General features: G+C 38.4%; 1 protein-coding gene across 4 annotated transcripts in view; it reads left to right on the top strand.

The window, feature by feature from the left end:
* LPAR1 (lysophosphatidic acid receptor 1) overlaps positions 1–22,429 on the top strand; it is a 400,858-nt gene that overhangs the window by 139,119 nt on the left and 239,310 nt on the right. For 3 of the 4 annotated variants that reach the window (XM_079927183.1, XM_079927184.1, XM_079927185.1), the window contains 2 exons: positions 13,403–13,518; positions 13,822–13,921. The gene's annotated coding sequence lies outside the window, so the exon portion shown is untranslated. The remainder of the gene's footprint in view (positions 1–13,402; positions 13,519–13,821; positions 13,922–22,429) is intronic. The other variant, XM_079927182.1, reaches the window with a different exon arrangement.

Below are 22,429 nucleotides of genomic sequence, written 5' to 3'. Positions count from 1 at the left end.
GAAAGAGAGTGTGGAGTTTAAATTCACAGATTGTAGGCTCTGGACAATGGAAAGGAATGGACTGGAATCTGGTAAAGACAGAATATCCTCCCTTTTCTCTACTTTTTTTTTCCAGAGAAGACTTTGTGATGTTCTATGGTTGTCATGAATTGGTGAAATTCCAGATTCTGATGTTTTCTGACTACTTCTCTACTACTATAATATTCCTTCACACTGACAGAGGGGTGATCTGACCACTTAGCATAATTCAATTTTAAGTTTCTGCCCACAGGTTCCTTAGTTGTTGCAAAAGGTTATTTTTACCTGGAAATTAAAATGTATGTGGTTCAATGAGATATCACCTCTCGTGTGTTAGAATGGTTATTACAAAAAGGCAAGAGATAACAAATGTTGGCAAGGATGTGGAGGAAAGGGGACCCTTCAGTGACTGGAATGTAAATTGGTGCAGCCATTATGGAAAACAGTATGGAGGTTCCTCAAAAATTAAAAATAGAACTACCGTTCTACCATTTGATCTACCATATGACGCAGGAATCCCACTCCTGGGTATATATCTGAAGGAGATGAAATCACAATCTTAAAGAGATATCTGCACTCCCATATTTATTACAGCATTATTCACAATAGCTGAGATATGGAAACAACCAAAATGTCCTGTGGCAGAGGAATGGATAAGGAAAATGTTGTATACATATACAATGGAATATTATCCAGCCTTAAAAATGAAGGAAATTCTGCCATTTGTGACAATCAGGTGAACCTGGAGGGCATACGCTAAGTGAAATTAGTTGGATAGAGAAAGACAAATACTGTATGGTATCACTTATATGTGGAATCTTAAAAAAAAGAAAAAAAAAGCTGATTTCATAGAAACAGAATAGAATGGTGGTTGCCAGGGGCTGTGGATAGGGGGAAATAGGAAGATGTAGGTCAAAGGGTACAAACTTTCAGCTGTAAAATGAATAAGTTCTGAGGATCTGTTGTATACTTGAACATGCTGAGTAGATCTTAAGCACTCTCACCCCACACACACACACACACACACACACACACACACACACACACACACACACGAGTTAACCATGTAAGAGATGTATTAATTACCGTGATTTTGGTAATCATTTCACAATGTCAAATCACAATATCAAATCATCATGTTGTACACTTTAAATAGTTACAATTATATTTTTCAGTTATTCTTCAATAAAGTTGGAAGAAAAAATAAAATGGAGATAATAGGGTTAAAAATATATGTGGTTGCGGAACAGGAATAAAGACGCAGATGTAGAGAATGGGCTTGGGGACACGGGGAGGGAGAAGGGTAAGCTGGGATGAAGTGAGAGAGTAGCATTGACATATATACACTACCAAATGTAAAATAGATAGCTAGTGGGAAGCAGCCACATAGCACAGGGAGATCAGCTCGGTGCTTTGTGACCACCTAGAGGGGTGGGATAGGGAGGGTGGGAGGGAGACACAAGACAGAGGGAATAGGGGATATATGTATACGTATAGCTGATTCACTTAGTTATACAGCAGCAACTAATACAACATTGTAAAGCAATTATACTCCAATACAGATGTTAAAAAAATATATGTGGTTGCTCAATATTAGAGTACCATTTTTTTTTCTTCTTGAGGTTTATTATTTATCTATTCTACAAGAGCATCCTTTTTTTGGTGACCCTCCTTAAAAACTTGCAGTGTGGCTGAATCAAGATGAAAATGGGAATCTGTGGGTGACTGGCCATCACACACCCCTAATAATCACTTGAGGTTGGCTACTGTCCATTCTACCAGGAACTCTTAAGCCATGTGGAGCCGATTTTGTAGCAAATATACTGCTGTTCTTTTGTAACTTAATATTTTAAATATTTTAATCCTTTTAATTGCTTAAAATATTGTTTGCCATTTTGCACTCATGCTGCTGTCTATTTCATGTATCTCTCTAATTTCCTACCTGAGTCCAAAACTTTTATGCTAATGGTATAGATAATATATATTTTCCTTATCATTTTTAATCAGTATTATCTCTATCCATGAGTCAAAACGTTTTGCTTTTCACCTAGAGTTTTAAGGTGTTTTTGTGAAACTGAATTTATTTTTCTTTTTACCCTTTTTTGGCCCTTCCCTTATATTTGTGAATTATTATTTTTAACATATTTTCATTAAGTAGAATTTCTAGGTTTAATTACACAAGTTTTTTGTGGCTCTTTATTCACATTCCCATATATGAAGATGCCACATTTATTGTACCTTCATCTATATTCAGTGTTTTTTAAAAAACAGAGTTATTAATATCATGTATTTTAAAATAGAGCTTTAGAACAGTAATCGTAGCTCTGCAGCAGGAAGACGCAACAGCATCTGGAAAAGTAGTTTCTGTCTCATTGACTGCCTATTAAAAGAATTTATTGGTTTGTAACCCAGAGGTTGCTGACCTCTGCAGTGGTCAGAAGTAGCACTTCCCTTTAATTCTAAATGAAAAGATCTGAGACCTCATTATGTTTGACCACAGGAAACTTAGGCTTTTCCCATTTTCCTCTCCCTAAGGTCTCTGGGACTCCATATAGAATGCTCGAGTGTTTCCCAGATCAGTCCTGGATTTCACTGCATACTTGGGCCAGCGATCTCCCTCTGGTCTGCATCTCTAATCTTTGGATAACAATTTTTAATTTTTTCTTATCTGGTTCCTAAGGGCACTGCAGCTCACCTGTACACCTTCAACCTGAATATGCACATAAGACCATAGATGAATACCCAGAGCTCAGCTAAGATCAGGCTGTAACAGTGAACAAAACTCTACTAACAATACCAGATAACAAAAGGCGATTCAGTATAGAAAAGAAAATACTGGGTATTAGATATGAGTACTTCTGGGATTCATACACCAAAACCTATTCCCCATTCCCAGGACCCTTCAGGGCATCTGTCTTGTTTCCCCTGCCCTATTACCAAGTTGTAGGAACTGGTTCACGTTCTCCAAACGGGGTGTCTTTGACCTTGTGCTGTATAAGAGTCTGTGGCTTTCAATTCCTTCACAACCCAGCAAAGGGAAAAATCTCACCCTCCGTCAATCACTTTTAGCCCAACACCCCAATTAAAAACAAACAAAAATCTGTAGGTGAACACCTTTATTTATAATTAAGCCTCCACAAATTCCAAAGAGCTGATACTAAAAGACATAGAGATTGATTTTTAAAAATCATTAAGCAAACATTAAGCAAAACACCATCATCAAGGAAATTAAAAAAAAAACCTGTGTAAATATTGATTCAAAGTTGAAATGTAACTGAGTGAACATGAGAATAATATATGATAAACTATAACAGTGTTACTGAAAGTATCATAAGTCATAGTCATTGTGATTTGGAGAAAACACCAAAGAATAAATCTAAAAATAACTAGAACTAATAAAATAGTTGAGAAAAAATTCTGAGTTAAAGATAAATGTATAGGGGAGACCTTCAAGATGGTGGAGGAGTAAGATGTGGAGATGACCTTCCTCCCCACAAATACATCAGAAATACATCTACATGTGGAACTGCTCCTATAGAACACCCACTGAACGCTGGCAGAAGGCCTCAGACTTCCCAAAAGGCAAGAAACTCCCCACATACCTGGGTAGGGCAAAAGAAAAAAGAAAAAACAGACAAAAGAATAGGGATGGGAGCTGCACCACTGGGAGGGAGCTGTGAGGGAGGAAAGGTTTCCACACACTTAGAAGCCCCTTCGTGGGCGGAGATTGCGGGTGGCGGAGGGGAAATCTTCGGAGCCGTGGAGGAGAGCGCAGCAACAGGGGTGTGGAGGGCAAAGCGGAGAGATTCCCGCACAGAGGATTGGTGCCGACTGGCACTCACCAGCCCGAGAGGCTTGTCTGCTCACCCGCCGGGGCGGGCGAGGGCTGGGAGTTGAGGCTCCGGCTTCGGTCGGATCCTAGGGAGAGATCTGGGCTTGGCGCGTGAACACAGCCTGGAGGGGTTAGTGTGCCATGGCTAGCCGGGAGGGAGTCCGGGAAAAAGTCTGGAGCTGACGAAGAGACAAGAGACTTTTTCTTGCCTCTTTGTCTCCTGGTGCGCGAGGAGAGGGGATTAAGAGCACTGCTTAAAGGAGCTCCAGAGACGGGCGCGAGCCGCGGCTAACAGCACAGACCCCAGAGACAGGCATGAGACGCTAAGGCTCCTGCTGCGCCACCAAGAAGCCTGTGTGCAGCACAGGTCACTATCCACACACCCCTTCCAGGGAGCCTGTGCAGCCCGCCACTGCCAGGGTCCCGTGATCCAGGGACAACTTTCCCGGGAAATCACTCCCAGCAGCCTCAGGAGCAGTGGATTAAAGCTCCACAATGAACTTGAGGTACCCTGCATCTGTGGAATACCTGAATAGACAACGAATCATCCCAAATTGAGGAGGTGGACTTTGGGAGCAACTGTAGACGTGGGGTTTGCTTTCTGCATCTAATTTGTTTTTGGTTTTATGTTTATCTTAGTTTAGTATTTGGAGATTATTATCATTGGTAGATTTGTTTATTGATTTGGTTGCTTGCTTCCTTTTTCTAGCTATATATAAATATAGATTTTTTTCCTTTTTCTCTTTTTGTGAGTGTGTATGTGTATGCTTCTTTGTGTGATTTTGTCTGTATAGCTTTGCTTTTACCATTTGTCCTAGGGTTCTGTCCATTTTTTTTTGGTATAGTTTTTAGCACTGGTTATCAATGGTGGATTTGTTTTTGGTTTGGTTGTTCTCTTCTTTCTTTTTTTTTTTTACTTTTTAAATTTTGAATAATTTTTTATTTTTTACCTTAATAACTTTTCTTTCTTTCTTTCTTCCTTTCTTCCTTTCTTTCTTTCTTTCTTTCTTCCTTTCTCTCTCTCTTCCTTCCTTCCTCCCTCCCTCCCTCCCTCTCTCTGTCTCTGTCTCCATCTCTGTCTCTGTCTCTCTCTCTTTCTTTCTTTCTCCCTTTTCTTCTGAGCCATGTGGCTGACAGGGTCTTGGTGCTACAGCCAGGTGTCAGGCCTGTGCCTCTGAGGTGGGAGAGCTGAGTTCAGGACACTGGTCCACCAGAGACCTCCTGACCCCATGTAATATCAAACAGCAAAAGCTCTCCCAGAGATCTCCATCTCAACACTAAGACCCAGCTCCGCTCAATGACCAGCAAGCTACAGTGCTGGACATCCCATGCCAAACAACTAGCAAAACAGGAACACAACCCCACCTATTAGCATAGAGGCTGCCTAAAATCATAATAAGGTCACAGACACCCCAAAACACACTACCGGATGCGGTCTTGCCCACCAGAAAGACAAGATCCAGCCTCATCCACCAGAACACAGGCACCAGTCCCCTCCACCAGGAAGCCTACACAACCCACTGAACCAACCTTACCCACTGGGGGCAGACACCAAAAAAAGCAGAAACTACGAACCTGCAGCCTGTGAAAAGGAGACACCACACACAGTAAGTTAAGCAAAATGAGAAGACAAACACACAGCAGGTAAAGGAGTAAGGTAAAAACCCACCAGACCAAACAAATGAAGCGGAAATAGGCAGTCTACCTGAAAAAGAATTCAGAGTAATGATAATAAAGATGATCCAAAATCTTGGAAATAGAATGGAGAAAATACAAGAAACGTTTAACAAGGACCTAGAAGAACTAAAGAGCAAACAAACAATGAAGAACAACACAATAAATGAAATGAAAAATGCTCTAGAAGGAATTAATAGCAGAATAACTGAGGCAGAAGAACGGATAAGTGACCTGGAAGTTAAAATAGTGGAAATAACTATTGCAGAGCAGAATAAAGAAAAAAGAATGAAAAAAAATAAGGACAGTCTCAGAGACATCTGGGACAACATTAAACACACCAATATTCGAATTATAGGGGTCCTAGAAGAAGAAGAGAAAAAGAAAGGGAGTGAGAAAATATTTGAAGATATTATAGTTGAAAACTTCCCTAATATGGGAAAGGAAATAATCAAGTCCAGTAAGTGCAGAGAGTCCCATACAGGATAAACCCAAGGAGAAACATGCCAAGACACATATTAATCAAACTACCAAATATTAAATACAAAGAAAAAATATTAAAAGCAGCAAGGGAAAAACAACAAATAACATACAAGGGAATCCCCATAAGGTTAACAGCGGATCTTTCAGCAGAAACTCTGCAAACCAGAAGGGAGTGGCAGGACATATTTAAAGTGATGAAAGGGAAAAACCTACAACCAAGATTACTCTACCCAGCAAAGATCTCATTCATATTTGACGGAGAAATCAAAACCTTTATAGGCAAACAAAAGCTAAGAGAATTCAGCACCACAAAACCAGCTTTACAACAAATGCTAAAGGAACTTCTCTAGGGAGGAAACACAAGAGAAGGAAAAGTCCTACAATAACAAACCCAAAACAAGAAAATGGTAATAGGAACATACATATTGATAACTACCTTAAATGTAAACAGATTAAATGCTCCAACCAAAAGACGTAGACTGGCTGAATGGATACAAAAACAAGACTTGTATATATGCTGTCTACAAGAGACCCACTTCAGACCTAGGGACACATGTAGACTGAACATGAGGGAATGGAAAAAGATATTCCATGCAAATGGAAATCAAAAGAAAGCTGGAGCAGCAATTCTCGCAGCAGACAAAATAGACTTTAAAATAAAGACTATTACAAGAGACAAAGGAGGACACTACAGAATGATTAAGTGGTCAATCCAAGAAGAAGATATAAAAATTGTAAATATTTATTCACCCAACATAGGAGCACCTCAATACATAAGGCAAATACTAACAGTTGTAAAATGGGAAATCGACAGTAACACAGTCATAGTAGGGGATTTTAACACCCCACTTTCACCAATGGACAGATCATCCAAAATGAAAATAAATAAGGAAACACAAGCTTTAAATAATGCATTAAACAAGATGGACTTAATTGATATTTATAGGACATTCCATCCAAAAACAACAGAATACACTTTCTTCTCAAGTGCTCATGGAACATACTCCAGGATAGATCATAACTTGGGTCACAAATCAAGCCTTGGTAAATTTAAGAATATTGAAATCCTATCAAGTATCTTTTCCAACCACAACACTATGAGACTAGATATCAATTACAGGAAAAAATCTGTAAAAAATACAGAGACATGGAGGCTAAACAATACAGTACTAAATAACCAAGAGATCACTGAAGAAATCAAATTGGAAATCAAAAAATACCTAGACACAAATGCCAATGAAAACACAATGACCCAATACCTATGGGATGCAGCAAAAGCAGTTCTAAGAGGGAAGTTTATAGCAGTACAATCCTACCTCAAGAAACAAGAAACCTCTCAAATAAACAACCTAACCTTACACCTAAAGCAATTAGAGGAAGAAGAATTTTTAAAAAACCAAATTTAGCAGAAGGAAAGAAATCATAAACATCAGATCAGAAGTAATGAAAAAGAAATGAAGGAAACGAAAGCAAAGATCAATAAAACTAAAACCTGGTTCTTTGAGAAGATAAACAAAATTGATAAATCATTAGCCAGACTCATCAAGAAAAAAAGGGAGAAGACTCAAATCATTAGAATTAGAAATGAAAAAGGAGAAGTAACAACTGACCTTGCAGAAATCCAAAGGAATATGAGAGATTACTGCAAGCAACTCTATGCCAATAAAATGGACAACCTGGAAGAAATGGACAAATTCTTAGAAAAGCACAACCTTCCAAGACTGAACCAGGAAGAAACAGAAAATATAAACAGACCAATCACAAGCACTGAAATTGAAACTGTGATTAATAATCTTCCAACAAACAAAAGCCCAGGACCAGATGGCTTCACAGGCAAATTCTATCAAACAATTTGGGAAGCGCTAACACCTATCTTTCTCAAACTCTTCCAAAATATAGCAGACGGAGGAATACTCCCAAACTCATTCTACGAGGCCACCATCACCCTGATACCAAAACCAGACAAAGATGTCACAAGAAAATAAAACTGCTGGCCAATATCGCTGATGAACATAGATGCAATAATCCTGAACAAAATACTAGCAAACAGAATCCAACAGAACATTAAAAGGATCATACACCATGATCAGGTGGGTTTATCCCAGGAATGCAAGGATTCTTCCATATATGGGAATCAATCAAGGTGATACACCATATTAACAAATTGAAGGAGAAAAACCATATGATCATGTCAATAGATGCAGAAAAAGCTTTTGACGAAATTCAACACCCATTTATGATAAAAATGCTACAGAAGGTAGGCATAGAGGGAACTTACCTCAACATCATAAAGGCCATATATGAGAAACCCACAGCCAACATCATTCTCAATGGTGAAAAACTGAAATCATTTCCTCTAAGATCAGGAACAAGACAAGGTTGTTTGCTCTCACCACTATTATTCAACATAGTTTCAAAGTTTCAGCCACAGCAATCAGAGAAGAAAAGGAAATAAAGGGAATCGAAATCAGAAAAGAAGAAGTAAAGCTGTCACTGTTTGCAGATGACATGATACTATACATAGAGAATCCTAAAGATGCTACCAGAAATCTAGTAGAGCTAATCAATGAATTTGGTAAAGTAGCAGGATGCAAAATGAATGCACAGAAATCTCTTGCATTCCTTCCTCAACATCACTCATCGTTAGAGAAATGCAAATCAAAACTACAATGAGGTATCACCTCACACCAGTCAGAATGGCTATCATCAAAAAATCTACAAACAATAAATGCTGGAGAGGGTGTGGAGAAAGGGGGACCCTCTTGCACTGTTGGTGGGAATGTAAATTGATACAGCCACTATGGAGAACAGTATGGAGGTTCCTTAAAAAACTAAAAATAGAACTACCATATGACCCAGCAATCCCAGTACTGTGCATATACCCTAATTCAAAAAGAGTCATGTACCAAAATGTTCATTGCAGCTCTATTTACAATAGCCAGGACATGGAAGCAACCTAAGTGTCCATTGACAGATAAATGGATAAAGAAGATGTGGCACATATATAAAATGGAAAATTACTCAGCCATAAAAAGAAATGAAATTGAGTTATTTGTAGTGAGATGGATGGACCTAGAGTCTGTCATACAGAGTGAAGTAAGTCAGAAAGAGAAAAACAAATACTGTAAGCTAACACATGTATATGGAATCTTAAAAAAGAAATAAATGTTCTGAAAAACCTCGGGGCAGGACAGGAATAAAGACGCAGACGTGGAGAATGGACTTGAGGACACGGGGAGAGGGAAGGGTAAGCTGGGACAAAGTGAGAGAGTGGCATGGACTTATATACACTACGAAATGTAAAATAGATAGCTAGTGGGAAGCAACCACACAGCACAGGGAGATCAGCTCGGTGCTTTATGACCACTTAGAGGGGTGGGATAGGGAGGGTAGGAGGGAGACGCAAGAGGGAGGGGATATGGGGATATATGTATATGTATAGCTGATTCACTTTGTTATAAAGCAGAAACTAACACACCATGTAAGATAATTATACTGCAATAAAGACATTTTTAAAAGAAATGTGTACAGAATTAAATGGATTTAACTATTTACCGTAATAGTTGAAGGGTTATAAAGGAAATGAAAGTTGTACAAGAAAAAAAAAATTTAATGATAGCTTAAGAAATGTGGGAATTCATTGAATAAAGTTATGAAATATACTGATTTAAAGTTCTCATAAAGGTAGAATTCTATTATTTATGCATTTATTCTTTAATTTCACAATTATCTTTGCACACTTACATTCCAGGGGCAACATTTAGCACTGGGAACACATCCGTGAACAAGACAGAGATGCTCTCTGCCTTCATGGATTACCGCCTATTATGAGAGGTGGACGTTTTAAAGATTTGTGTACTTGAATAATTACATGACTAAAACTGTGATAATTGCAGTATGTAAGGTAGGGGCTACCTACACATTTGTAAAACATGAAGTGGGAAACAGTAGCACATTTGAGGAATTCAAAGAAGGCCATGGTGACTGAGTGTAGAGGGTGAACGGGAAAGAGTGAGTTTGCAGAGGGAGGGAGGGAGGCCCTAGAGCAGGGGTCCCCAACCCCCGGGACTGGTAGCAGTCTTCAGCCTGTTAGGAAGTGGCCACACAGCAGGAGGTGAGCAGCAGGCGGGTGAGCGAGCAAGCGAAGCTTTGTCTCCCGCCCCCCTTTGCCGGCATTACCGCCTGAACCGTTACCTCCCTCCCCCCACCGAAAATTGGCTTCCACGCAACGGGTCCCTGGTGCCAAAAAGGTTGGGGACCGCTGTCCTAGAACATCTGGGGCCTTGTGACCATATTAAAGATTTTGGCCCTTATTCTAAGAGCAAAGGAAGCCATTGAAAGGTTTTATGAGGTTTAAAAGGAATATTAATGACAGGAAATCACCTATCTATCCAACAAAAGGGAGAGGCTTTGGAAATTATTTTATAACCAGAGATAAGATACTTTTCATTATGAAAAATGTTTATTGGAAATTTTTAGTGACATGAAAAATGAAGGGAACTAAAGTAAAATTTAATATTAAGTGTGGCATCAACTGTGTTAATACATGAAAAAGTTAGCAGTGGTAATCTAGGATTGAGGGTTTCAGTGAATCTTCTTTAATATTTTTCTAGGTTTTCCACGTTGTCTAAAACAATTGTACATTTAGTTTTACAAAGGTAGGAAAATGTAGTATTTTAATTTCTGATCCCTTCTGAGTTGGTCACATCAATAATTTATTGGTGGGCCCAATAACAGTGAATTTTAGGGTGAACTTAATTCACTTATTTTCTTTGTTTAAATTTATTTGGGTGTGGATGAGCCTAACACATTCCTGTATACTTGGTAACTTGTACTTAAGAGTGAACATGTGTGTGCAGAAAAGGGTTAACATAGCAGGCCGCAGACTGCTGTCCTTGAAAATGCCTGCTTGCAAGGTGGCCCTTGACTAGCGTCTGGAAACTTGGATTTCTGGAAGGTTTCGACCATTCCCAGAACTGATAAGAGCAGCTCACTCTGCCTAGATAGTTTGTACAAACAATATGGTTTTTGCTGAATACCTGCTTTCCTTCTGGGAATCTGGAATTTTGGAACATGCTAGGCAGAGAGTGCCTATGTGACCAGCCCCCAGTAAAAATCCTGGGTGCTGTGTTTCTAATGAGTTTCCTTGGTAGACAGCATTTTACACGTGTTGTCACAACTTGTTGCTGGTGATTTAACTGCTTCCTGTGTGACTCCACTGGGAGAGCACTCTTGGAAGCTTTGCATAATTTCCTCTGACCTTTGCTTCGAGTTCGCTTTGATATTTTTGCCGTAATAAATCATAGCCATGAGTATGGCTTTCTGCTGAGTCCTATGAGTCCTCCCAGCAAATCATCAAACCTGGGGGTGGCCTTGGGGACCCCTGACACAGTTTTCATGTGGTTGAAACTCTTATCCGAGAGTTGTTTTTAATTGACTATTAGAAATTCATTTAAATGTAAGAGTTTAACTGAAGAGGCATGCTGGCTGTCATTGCAGTAAAATGTGGTGTTATATTTATATTTGCATATGACAACATAGAAATAGTTAAACTTGTGCTCATTTGCAGTAAGTGTTTTACTGACTTGGTCTGGACATTGATGATTCACAGGGACAGCACAGTTGTATTTGAAAACAAAAATTTCTAAACAACTTCCAAATAGTATGCAGGTCACCTAAAACCAAATAGTTTCTACTTCATACTATATCATATTTTCTTATTTTGCTGAAAGTTATTACAGCTCAACACAGTATATAGTTTTAGTTTCAAACTTGATGAATATGTATATATGTGTGTGTTTCTAGGTCTACTCCTACTTTGTTTCACTTAGCATTAAATTCTGAATATTTTCAAGTCAGAATATATCTGCTTAGAGCAAAATCTCATTTGCCACAGCGTTCTATCTTATGTATGCTCTACAGAATTAACTAGTCTCATCTTATGATACATCCAGGCAGTCCCTCAATTTTTAGTATTTAAACAATAATGTTATTAATATCCTTGATCCAGATTTTTGAAGGATTATATTTAAAGGAATTATGGAAATATATAACAGATTCAAAGATACAAAGATATCAAAAATTTAAATATATAAAAAATAGAAGATTCTGAAGGTAGTATAATTCAATATTTATATAATCTTGGAGGAAGACTTTTAAAACATGGTCTCACACAGTAGCAGAAACTACAATAAAATGATTAGCTTTGTCTGCATAACAAATAGAAACATACTTGCTATAAAAGGAAAAAGTCATAAAAAGGTTAAAAGAGGGACTTCCCTGGTGGCTCAGTGGTTAAGAATCCACCTACCAGGCTTCCCTGGTGGCGCAGTGGTTGAGAGTCCGCCTGCCGATGCAGGGGACACGGGTTCGTGCCCCAGTCCGGGAAGATCCCACATGTCGCGGAGCGGCTGGGCCCGTGAGCCATGGCTGCTAAGCCTGCGCGTCTGGAGCCTGTGCTCTGCAATGGGAGAGGCCACACAGTGAGAGGCCCGCATAACGCAAACAAACAAAAAAAAGAATCCACCTACCAATGCAGGGGACATGGGTTGGATCCCTGGTCTGGGAAGATCCCACATGCTGTGCAGCATCTAAGCCCGTGTGCCACAACTACTGAGCCTGTACTCTAGAGCCTGCGAGCCACGACTGCTGAGCCCGCGTGCTGCAACTACTGAAGCCTGCGTGCCTAGAGCCCGTGCTCCGCAGCAAGTGAAGCCACCACAATGAGAAGCCTGTGCATTGCAACGCAGAGTAGTCCCCGCTCGCCTCAACTAGGGAAAGCCTGCGCATAGCAACTAAGACCCAACACAGCCAAAAATAAATAAATAAATAAATTTATATTAAAAAAAGGTTAAAAGAAAACAAACTGAGAACAAACAGAGAAACAAAACTATTTGCAACCCACATAACAGATTAAAAATAACAGTGATAACTTACATGTTTATTAAGAAAAAAAATAAATGCAGCAATTGATAGGTGGGAATCAGTAGGGAATTTGCAATGGTCAAGAAAAATGTGGAGAAATTTTCAATTTCATTATGGAAGATAATCAAAATGCAAATTAAAATAACAAATTTTTATTCTATCTTGTCAAACTAAGTACAATGAAGAATTATAAGACCCATTGTGAACATGGGTACAATGAAAAACTCATACCACTGGGAGGCGTGTAGCTAGCATAATATTTAGCATATACTAGCCCCCCAAATACTTGTTAATTGAATAAAAATGCGTAAAAGTAATTAAAAATTTTTATTTTTAAATAAAATAATTTAAAAAATTATTTAAATTATTTATATATGATTATTAAAAAATGGTTTGTGAGCACATAGGCAACATTGTTTATAAGAAAATAACTTGGGTTTTGTTGCATATTAATTCCTTTCTCTTTGACAGGGAGCCAGGCTGGTGGGTGAAGTGACTGCAGTAGACATTGCATCTTGCCGTCAGCAAGGTGTGTGACATGACCTCTTTAGTGTGCTCATCACCAAGAGAGAAAAATACAGTTTTAGGTAAATCTGAAAGTGAGTTCTGTGGATGTTAGGTTTCATTGCCAGTTGTTGGACCTCATTCTAAACCTATTGAATCAAAATCTCTAGAAGTGAGTCCAGGAAATGTACAAACTACCCAGGTGACTCTTAAATATACTCAGATCTGAGCACCTTTGGGCTAAATGCCAGAAACATGATGGGAACTAATTAATGTATATGGAGATTTTCGTATTTTCTGCAGTCTGTGTCCCCCAAGATACCCTGATAATCATTTTCATCAGTGACTTAGGTAATAATCTAGGATTGTTCTTTACAAATTTTCAGATTTCACGGAGTTGGCTGAGTTCGTGGATACCTTGAATGATTACATCAAACACAAAGGACTGGGACAATTAGATTAAAGTGAAATTTAATGGAAATAAAGGTAAGGTCACATACTCTATTCCAGATAGTACTGCACAAGGGACAGGATGATAAAGAGAGTTTGGGCTTAGCAGCACTGATTATGAACAGCTCATAGGGCTTCAGTCACTAGTCATTGACTCAGTATCAGTCTACATTGTAAATTAGCTGCCCTAAAGGGCCAATATGATTTTAGGATGCATTAATGTTAATGAAGTAACCATACTAACTAACAAAATAAACCTTTATTTTGTGCCAATCATTCCATATCAAATATATTCAGGTTAGGTGCCAAACTCTAGGGAGGCTATTCATAAATTAATCTATATTCAGAGAAAATCAACAAGGCTAAAAAAGTGACTTGAAATTATGCATAGGAGGATAAATTGATAGAAGAGGGATTTTCAGTTTGAAATAGAATAAACTAGCATTGGAGAAGGGGATGCATAATTTTAATTTATTTTGCTTTTTTGTTTGATTTAGTGTTATTTAAATGTAATATATTTGGATTATTTTAAAAATTAAAAATTGAACAATACCTCACTGAATATGCTTTTAAACATTGTAACATTTCAACACACACAACATAATATCCAGGAGAACTAATTCAACAACCTCAATGAACTTAAGTTTTATATTTTCCAGATTTTTTCCTTATGATTCTTTCATTTCCCAAATGAAATTTACAATTATTTCATCAAGTGAAAAAAAAGTCCTGTTAAGATTTTGATTGGAACTGCACAAAACTTATAGTTTAATTTTGGGAGTTTTCCTGTCCCAAATAAGACAACCATTGTTTTATGTCTTTCTACAGAGTTCTTCAAGTTTTAAAATTGAGATATAATTCAAATACCATTAAATTCACCCCTTTTAAAGTATATAATTTAGTGGATTTTAATAAATTCAGAGAGTGTGCAAATGTCACCAATATCCACTTCCAGAACATTTTCATCTTCCTGAAAGAAACTCCCTAACCATTATCAGTCACTCCCCATTCTGCCTCCTCCAAGGCCCTGGCAATCACTAACCCTCCTTCTGTCTCTATAGATTTGCCTATTCTGGATATTCCATATAAATGGAAGCCTATAATACATGGCTTTTTGTATCTGTCTTCTTTCACTTAGCATATTGTTTTCAAGGTTCATCCATGTTGAAGCATGTGTCAGTACTTCATTCTTTTTTATGGCTGAATAATATTCCATTGCATGGACAGACCACATTTTGTTTATCCATTCATCAGTTGATAGACTTTGGATGATTTCCACTTTTCGGCTATTATGACTAATTCTGCTATGAACGTTGTGTACAAGTTTTTGGGTGAACATATATTTTCGATTTTCTTGGTATATACCTAGCAGTGGAATTGCTGGGTCGTATGTTTATAGTTACTCTGTGTTTACATTTTTGAAGAACTGCCAAACTGTTTTCTAAAGTGGCTACACCATTTTACAGTTCCACCGGCAATATACAAGGGTCTGACTTTTCCCCATCCTCACCAAGACTTTTTATTGTCTATTTTTTAGAAAAAATTATAGCCATCCTATTGGGTGTGAGGTGGTAGCTCAGTGTGGTTTTCACTGGCATTTCCCTATGGCTAGTGATATTGAGCATGTTTCAGTGTGCTTATTGGCACGTTTGTATGTTTTCTTTGGAGAAATGTCTGTTCAAATCCTTTGCCCATATTTTAGTCAAGTTATTTGTTGAGTTGTAAGAGTGCTTTATATACTGTGGATACAAGTCCCTCATCAGGTATATGATTTGCAAATATTTTCTCACATTCTGTGAATTTTTTCACTTTCTTCCTAGTGTCTTTTGAAGCACATATGTTTCAAGTTTTTATGAAGTCCAATTTATCTATTTTGTTTTTGTTGTTTGAGGTTTTGGTGTCATATCAAAGAAAACAGCCTAATCCAAGTCATGAAGACTTGTGCTATGCTTTCTCCTAAGAGTTTACAGTTTTAGCTCTTTATACTTAGGTCTTTGATCTGTTTTGAGTTGATTAGTGATGTGGTATGAAGTAGATTCATTGATTCCAAATTCATTCTTTTGCATGTATATACAATTGTAGTAGCAATATTTATTGAAAAGTCTATTTTTTCACATTGTATTGTCTTGGCACTCATCAGAACTCAACTGACCATAAATGTATGAGTTTATTTTTAGATTCTCAATTCTATTCTATTGGTCTGTATGTCTATCCATATACAAGTACCGTATAATCTTGATTACTATAGCTTTTTAGTAAGTTTTAAAATTGGGAAGTGTGGGTCCTCTAACTTTGTACTTCTTTTATAAAATTGTTTTGGCTCTTCTGGATTCTTAGAATTTTCATACAATCAGCTTGTTAATTTCTGCAAAAATAAAAGTCAGCTGGGCTTTTGTTAGGGATTTCATTGAATCTATAGATCAATTTGTTGATAATTTATACTTAATAATATTGTCTTCCAATCCATGAACATGGAATGTCTTTCCATTTATTTAGAGCTTTAATTTATTTCAGTGATTTGCTGTAGTTTCCAGTGGTCAAATCTTGAACTTCTTTTATAAAATGTATTCCTAAGTATTTTATGTATTTTTGGTAGAATTGAAAATGAGTTGCTTTTTTTACAAAATAATTCCATTTATCCCCATCCTTTGTGTGCTTGTTGTCTTATATTCTGCTTTTGCGTATGATATAAACCTCACAACACAATGCCATTATTTTTGCTTTAAATTGTTAATTGTGTTTCACAGGAATTAAGGAAGAACAAAACTGCTAGCCTTTGTATTTATTCAGCTATTTACCACTTCCGGCGTTATTTATTCCTTTTGTGTCAATAAAGCTCTTCCTCTGATATGTCATTTCCTTCAGCCTAAAGAGCTTCCTCTAGCATTTCTTATAATGCAAGTCTGCTGGGTACAAATTCTCTTAACTTTCCTTTATCCGAAAATGTTTGTATTTCATTCTCATATTTAGAAGATATATTCACTGGTTAAAGAATTTTAGGTAAACCTTTTTTGTTTGTTGTTTTAAAGAACACATTCCCTTGTGTCCTATTCTCCGTTGTTTGTGATAGACAATCAGACATCATTTTTATCCTTGTTTTTCTGTATTTAAGGTCCTTTTTTGTTTTATAGCTCCTTTAAAATTTTTCTCTTTAGTAGTTTGACTGTAATATACCTAGGCTTGATTTTGCTTTTCTTTTAGTTTATGCTACTTGGGGTTTGCTGTGCTTCCTGGATCTGTAGGTTTTTGTTTATAACCAGTTTTTGGAATTTTCAGCCATTATGTCTTCAAATATTTTTGGGCCTTTGCTCTCCTTCTTTGTAGGATGTGGCTTTTACTTAAGGTCATGGTCCTGTTCCTAAGACATGACATTTATGGAGTTCTCTAGGAGGCTTAACAGTGGCTGGAGTAGAAATCCACCATCTCTCAGCTCCATTGATCTCTCTTGTCTCCTGTCAGCTCTCAGTCCTGCATCATCTACTCTTTGCTGGCCTTGTGTTACCTTATTCTGTGAATATAGCCCAGCCTTGTCCAGTAACCCACTGGGCACCCCATGCAGATTTTGGAACCTCTCCTCTGTGCATTACTTCTTCTCTTGAACGATGAAGCACAAATTCCAGCTGCTTCAGTAGCTCTGAACTCCGACTCCTGCTTCATTAGCTCAGTAAGACTTCGTGCTCTGTTTGGGCTTCACCTTCCTACTCAGTCATCTGGAAATTGTCCCCAGGCAGCAATCTATGGAGAATATTGTTCATCTCATGCATTTTCCTTCTCTTGAGGATCGTGATCCTGTATTGCTTGTGGTTCAATACCTGAAAGCAGTTGCCTTGTATATTTTGTCCAATTTTAGAGTTGTTTAGGGTGGTTTACTCTGTCATGGCCAGAAATAGAAGCTGCTTTTCTTGTTAAATACTTTTTAAATACTTGGCAAAATATGGGGTCAGATACATCTAGTCTAAATAAGGTTAGCAAATTTAGATGCCCACAGGAGTAATCCGGTAACATTAAAAACAAGTAAGGTGATCTAGATAATCAACTCCTTTATAGCTATATGTATTTTTTTGGAAAACATGTGGGCCAGATGAAACATTCAAAGTATGTTTTTGGCCTATTACAGTTCATGAGCCACTGGTGGCAACCCCTATTAAACTTTGGATTTTAGCTTTGCCACATTCGTCTAAGTCTCTGTTTCTTCATTTGTAAATTTAGAATAATGACACTTAACTCACAAGGCTGTTGCCAGCTTTAAATGAAATAGATACAAGCAACACTTGGTGTCTAATATTCATTCAATAAGTGGAAGCTCATCTAGTAGCTGTTTTGTCTGTAGGTTCTGGATCCACCATCATCTCTGTCAAGTGAGTTAAGTCTGGCTACCAGGTCTATTGACTACCTTTCTCAGAGAGACTACTGAGATCAGACGCCCCATGCTTCATCTTCCTTTTTAATCCGTTAAAGCATGAGTGAAGTTCCCATCATGCCTGCTGCTTCCTTCCTCTTCAACTAGCCACTCTACATCTCCTCACCTCCCAAACAACTTTTGCTCTTCTCTCTAGAACTGCTGCTCCATAGCCAGTGATACTTTTCCTCATATTTTCCACCTGTTGCCTGAATATTCTCTCAGCTTCCTTGCCTTTCATGAAATCTGGCTCTTTCCTGAGAATACCTGAAGCTCTCGTAAGTGGCTGTGGCTGTTTACTTTCACAAACCCTATATACCTTAGGACAAGAAGATAGGGCTGGTGTCTTCCTAGCTTAGCACTGCCACCTCCATTTTGCCACTGTCTTGTAAAAACCCTCTCCACTGAGACTTAATCCATTTTATTACCCTCTATCCTATTGCTTGCTGTCATACACCAACTATCCCATCATTTCCCCTGCCATTCATCTAAAATATTGGCACCTGCCTAATTTTCTCCATCTCAGTTCCTCCCATCTTTTCCTGTAACCTAGGATGATAATGGCATAGATGACCCATTCTGTGCTATTAACTCTGATTTCTTCCTCCTCTACACTTCTGCCATGTGCTCTCACATTACTAGTACTTCTAATTGATCCATTTACAAAATCACTGCTTCGTACATCATTACCTGTAACCAAAATCTCCTTCCCTGACAGTTGCTTATTCTCCTACTAGAATTTTCTTCCTCTTTTCAAAACATGTAATCCAACAACTGTTCTAGCTTCTTTTTTCTTCATTTCCCTCTTTATTTCAGGTTTAGAGTCTAAGGCTCATGATTTCAAAAATACCCCTTCCTGTAGCCAGAATTCTCTTTTACTTCTGTTTTGTTCATCACCTTGGTCTGGTAAATTCCTGATCCTAGATGAATCCAGTTACCTGTTCTTTCCATGTCTGCACCCAGTGCTGCAAGAGGTCACAATGGTTCAGATATAAAATTGTAATTTACTTACCTACTCTCCGCAATGGCTATGTCACACCTCCTGCTTTCCTTCTTCCCACTCTGAAGTTTTGAACAACTAGAATAATGCAATATGGGCCCTGCATTATATGAGGTATAGATAGAGGCTTCTGGTCTAAGGCTATTGGCAAATGCCTAGCTTCTGTTCATCAACTTGGGCACATGTGTGGAGATCCTTCAGTCCCAGTTCATACATGAGCCACATATTTCCAGTGTTCAGTTTTACAGGGTGAACCCAGTTCTGGCTCAGCACAGCATTTGAGTCTAATGGTTTCAGCTTCCCTCACCACAGGGCACCAAAACCCCAGCCCCAAGGCCTGCATTTCATCTGGGTCCTCTATTGGCTTCCTGACTTACGTTCCTACCAAACACCATGGGTTCCTTCTCTGTTTTTCGTTCCTTAAGACCTCTCTCTCTCTCTCTCCTTCTCTGTGTAGTTTTAAATATTTTTATTTATAATTTTTATGTAGCATTTATCTTCATTTGGAATAGGAGGAAATGAGTTGTAGTTTGTGCATTTTCCCATCTTGACCTAGAAATCTCAACCTGTCTTTTGTGACAGATGTCCTTTTATTTGTAGCAGATGTAATTTTATATTTGTTTGTGTGATTATTTGATTAATGTCTGTGTCCCCCATTAGACTCAAAGCTTTGTTGGGGCAGACATAGTTTTGCTTACTATGTGTCCCCAGCCCAAGGCACAATTCTGGTATTTTATGGGCATTCACTAGTTGATCAAATGAATATATTATTTTTATTATGAAATATGTAACAATGTCTTTTAGCATCCCAGACCATTGCTGTTCCTAGTCCATTCCTCTTACCTCATCAAGCCAAAAATTTCCCTCCCGTGAGACTCATGGGAGGTTTGTATAAAACCATTCTCATCTTCTGCTTGTCAGCTTCAGATTTCACTCCATGTTAGTCACTTACAATTACAAAAATATACTGTCATCTTCTGAAACCACCCCTGAATCACTTAGGATGCCCTTGGCTGCAATGAACAGAAAACTCTGTTTGATTTGCTTTAAAAGATAAGGGAATTTATAATTCACATAATAAAATTTAAGACATAAGGCAGCTTTAGGCATATTCATCAGGGTTGGTTTTATTATTCCACAATTCCCATGGTCTCTGTCCTCCTGTCTGTGCTGGCTTTGACCTTAAGCTAGTAGTAGGGGACCAAGACACTACAGCATCCAAAGGAGGAAGGGGGCTGAGTTTTTTCCATGTGCCTCTTTTCTATAGTGATGAAAAACATTCCCAGGAGCTCCCCAGCAGACTTTCCCTCATTCCACCAAGACTAGATTGGAGGCCTAGTCCTAAACCAATCCTTGATAGAGAGACTGGGATTACCATGTTTAGTTTAGTCTAATCATTGGGATGGATTGGAAGTTGATGGTGTCAACCATTTTGACCTCCCTAACTCTACTTTTAAAATCTAATTTGGGGGCTTCCCTGGTGGCACAGTGGTTAAGAATCCGCCTGCTAATGCTGGGGACACAGGTTCGAGCCCTGGTCCAGGAAGATCCCACATGCCGCGGAGCAACTAAGCCCATGTGCCACAACTACTGAGCCCGTGTGCCACAACTACTGAAGCCCGTGCGCCTAGAGCCTGTGCTCCACAACAAGAGGAGCCACCGCAATGAGAAGCCTGTGCACCGCAACCAAGAGTAGCCCCCACTCGCCGCAACTAGTAAGCCCACGCACAGTAACAAAGACCCAAAGCCGCCTAAAATTAAAAAAAAAAAAACTAATTTGGAATTCCCATTCTGATTATACTTCCTATTCTTTCATTTTTCTCACTTCTTGACCTTCCGTCAGTCTCTTCCATGTCTTTATTGAATCCTGTAGTCTATCAATAACCTCAATTTTTCTAAAACATCAGCCCTCAACTGGCAGCACTAACTCCGCTTCCTAATCTAACATTCTTTCCCACAGGACTCTTCAGCGCACTCAGTTACTTCATCATGACCATACTTTAGCCACAACAACCAAATCAATCCTCAGTCAATCCTAGATGACTTCAGCAATTAGCTTTGCTGGAGAAAATGGCATTGTTCTACAAGCTTGTGTTACTGTGGATTCGTAGATGTTAAACTGAACATGGCCCTTACTGCTGTGCAGATAGGTGGGTTTTATCCTGATTCTACAGAGAGTGGGTTGTATCCTGATTCTACAATTCGCTAGGTTGTGTGACCTTGGGCAAGTCATTCAACCTCTCCGTTTCCCAGTTACTTCATCTCTAAAATGAGAACAATGGTACCTACATCAAGAGATTGTCTTAAGGATTAAAAGAGCAATATAAGTAAAGCAATTTGTCCACTGGCTGGCATATAGTACTCAATTAATGCTAGCCCTTGTTTTAGTGGCAAATCTTAAACTTTGCCCCTCTCCTTGTGTCGTCTCCCTTGAACTTGCTTTTCCTCCCCACTGGCCTCTACTTTTAATGATTGTCTTGACTTTATGGAGAATAGAGGCCAATGTTTGTGGATCCTCTGGTTTCCTTTCATCTCCAAATATACGAAGAACTGTATTTATTTTTCGCACCCTAAATGGCTAGTGCAGGCCTGGCAGTTGAAAATATCCAGTGCTTGTTTGTTCCACTGAATTTAAAATGTCCTCATTTTTTTATGTTCATTCCATGAAATTAGGGCAAGATAAGGGGGCAGGAATCACAATTGCAATCGTTTGGAAATTAGGCTAAATATTTGCTTGTGATGGTTGGTGAAAAATAAATCCTCTGGTATTTAAGATCGGCTTGAAGGAGACTTGGGAATCAGGAGATGTCTACACGAAAGGACTCATTTAGCTCTGATAATTAGCAACATAAACAAAAAACAGATGAATAAGCTGGCTTTATTTGTAAATAACCATTTATGGTCCAAATAATTTCCCCTCTTTGACAGACTTCCTTGCTCAATATTGCAACATCTCTCAAATATAAACAGTAAAACCAAATGGCTACAGACAATGATCAATGTGTTTTATGATAGCAATACAGAGGGAGAACAAACATTCCCCTACTAACTAAACACGGCCAACCAAGCAAAGTCATTTGAACCTCTCTTGTGTCAGGATCGGAATATAATAAATATGTTTTTTCAGTGTATACTGAAACTGAAC

Source organism: Stenella coeruleoalba, assembly GCF_951394435.1.
Source record: "Stenella coeruleoalba genome assembly, chromosome: 7".
NCBI lineage: Eukaryota > Metazoa > Chordata > Mammalia > Artiodactyla > Delphinidae > Stenella > Stenella coeruleoalba.
The sequence above is the reverse complement of the archived record's forward strand: the minus strand, read 5'-3'. Positions and strand labels throughout refer to the sequence as shown.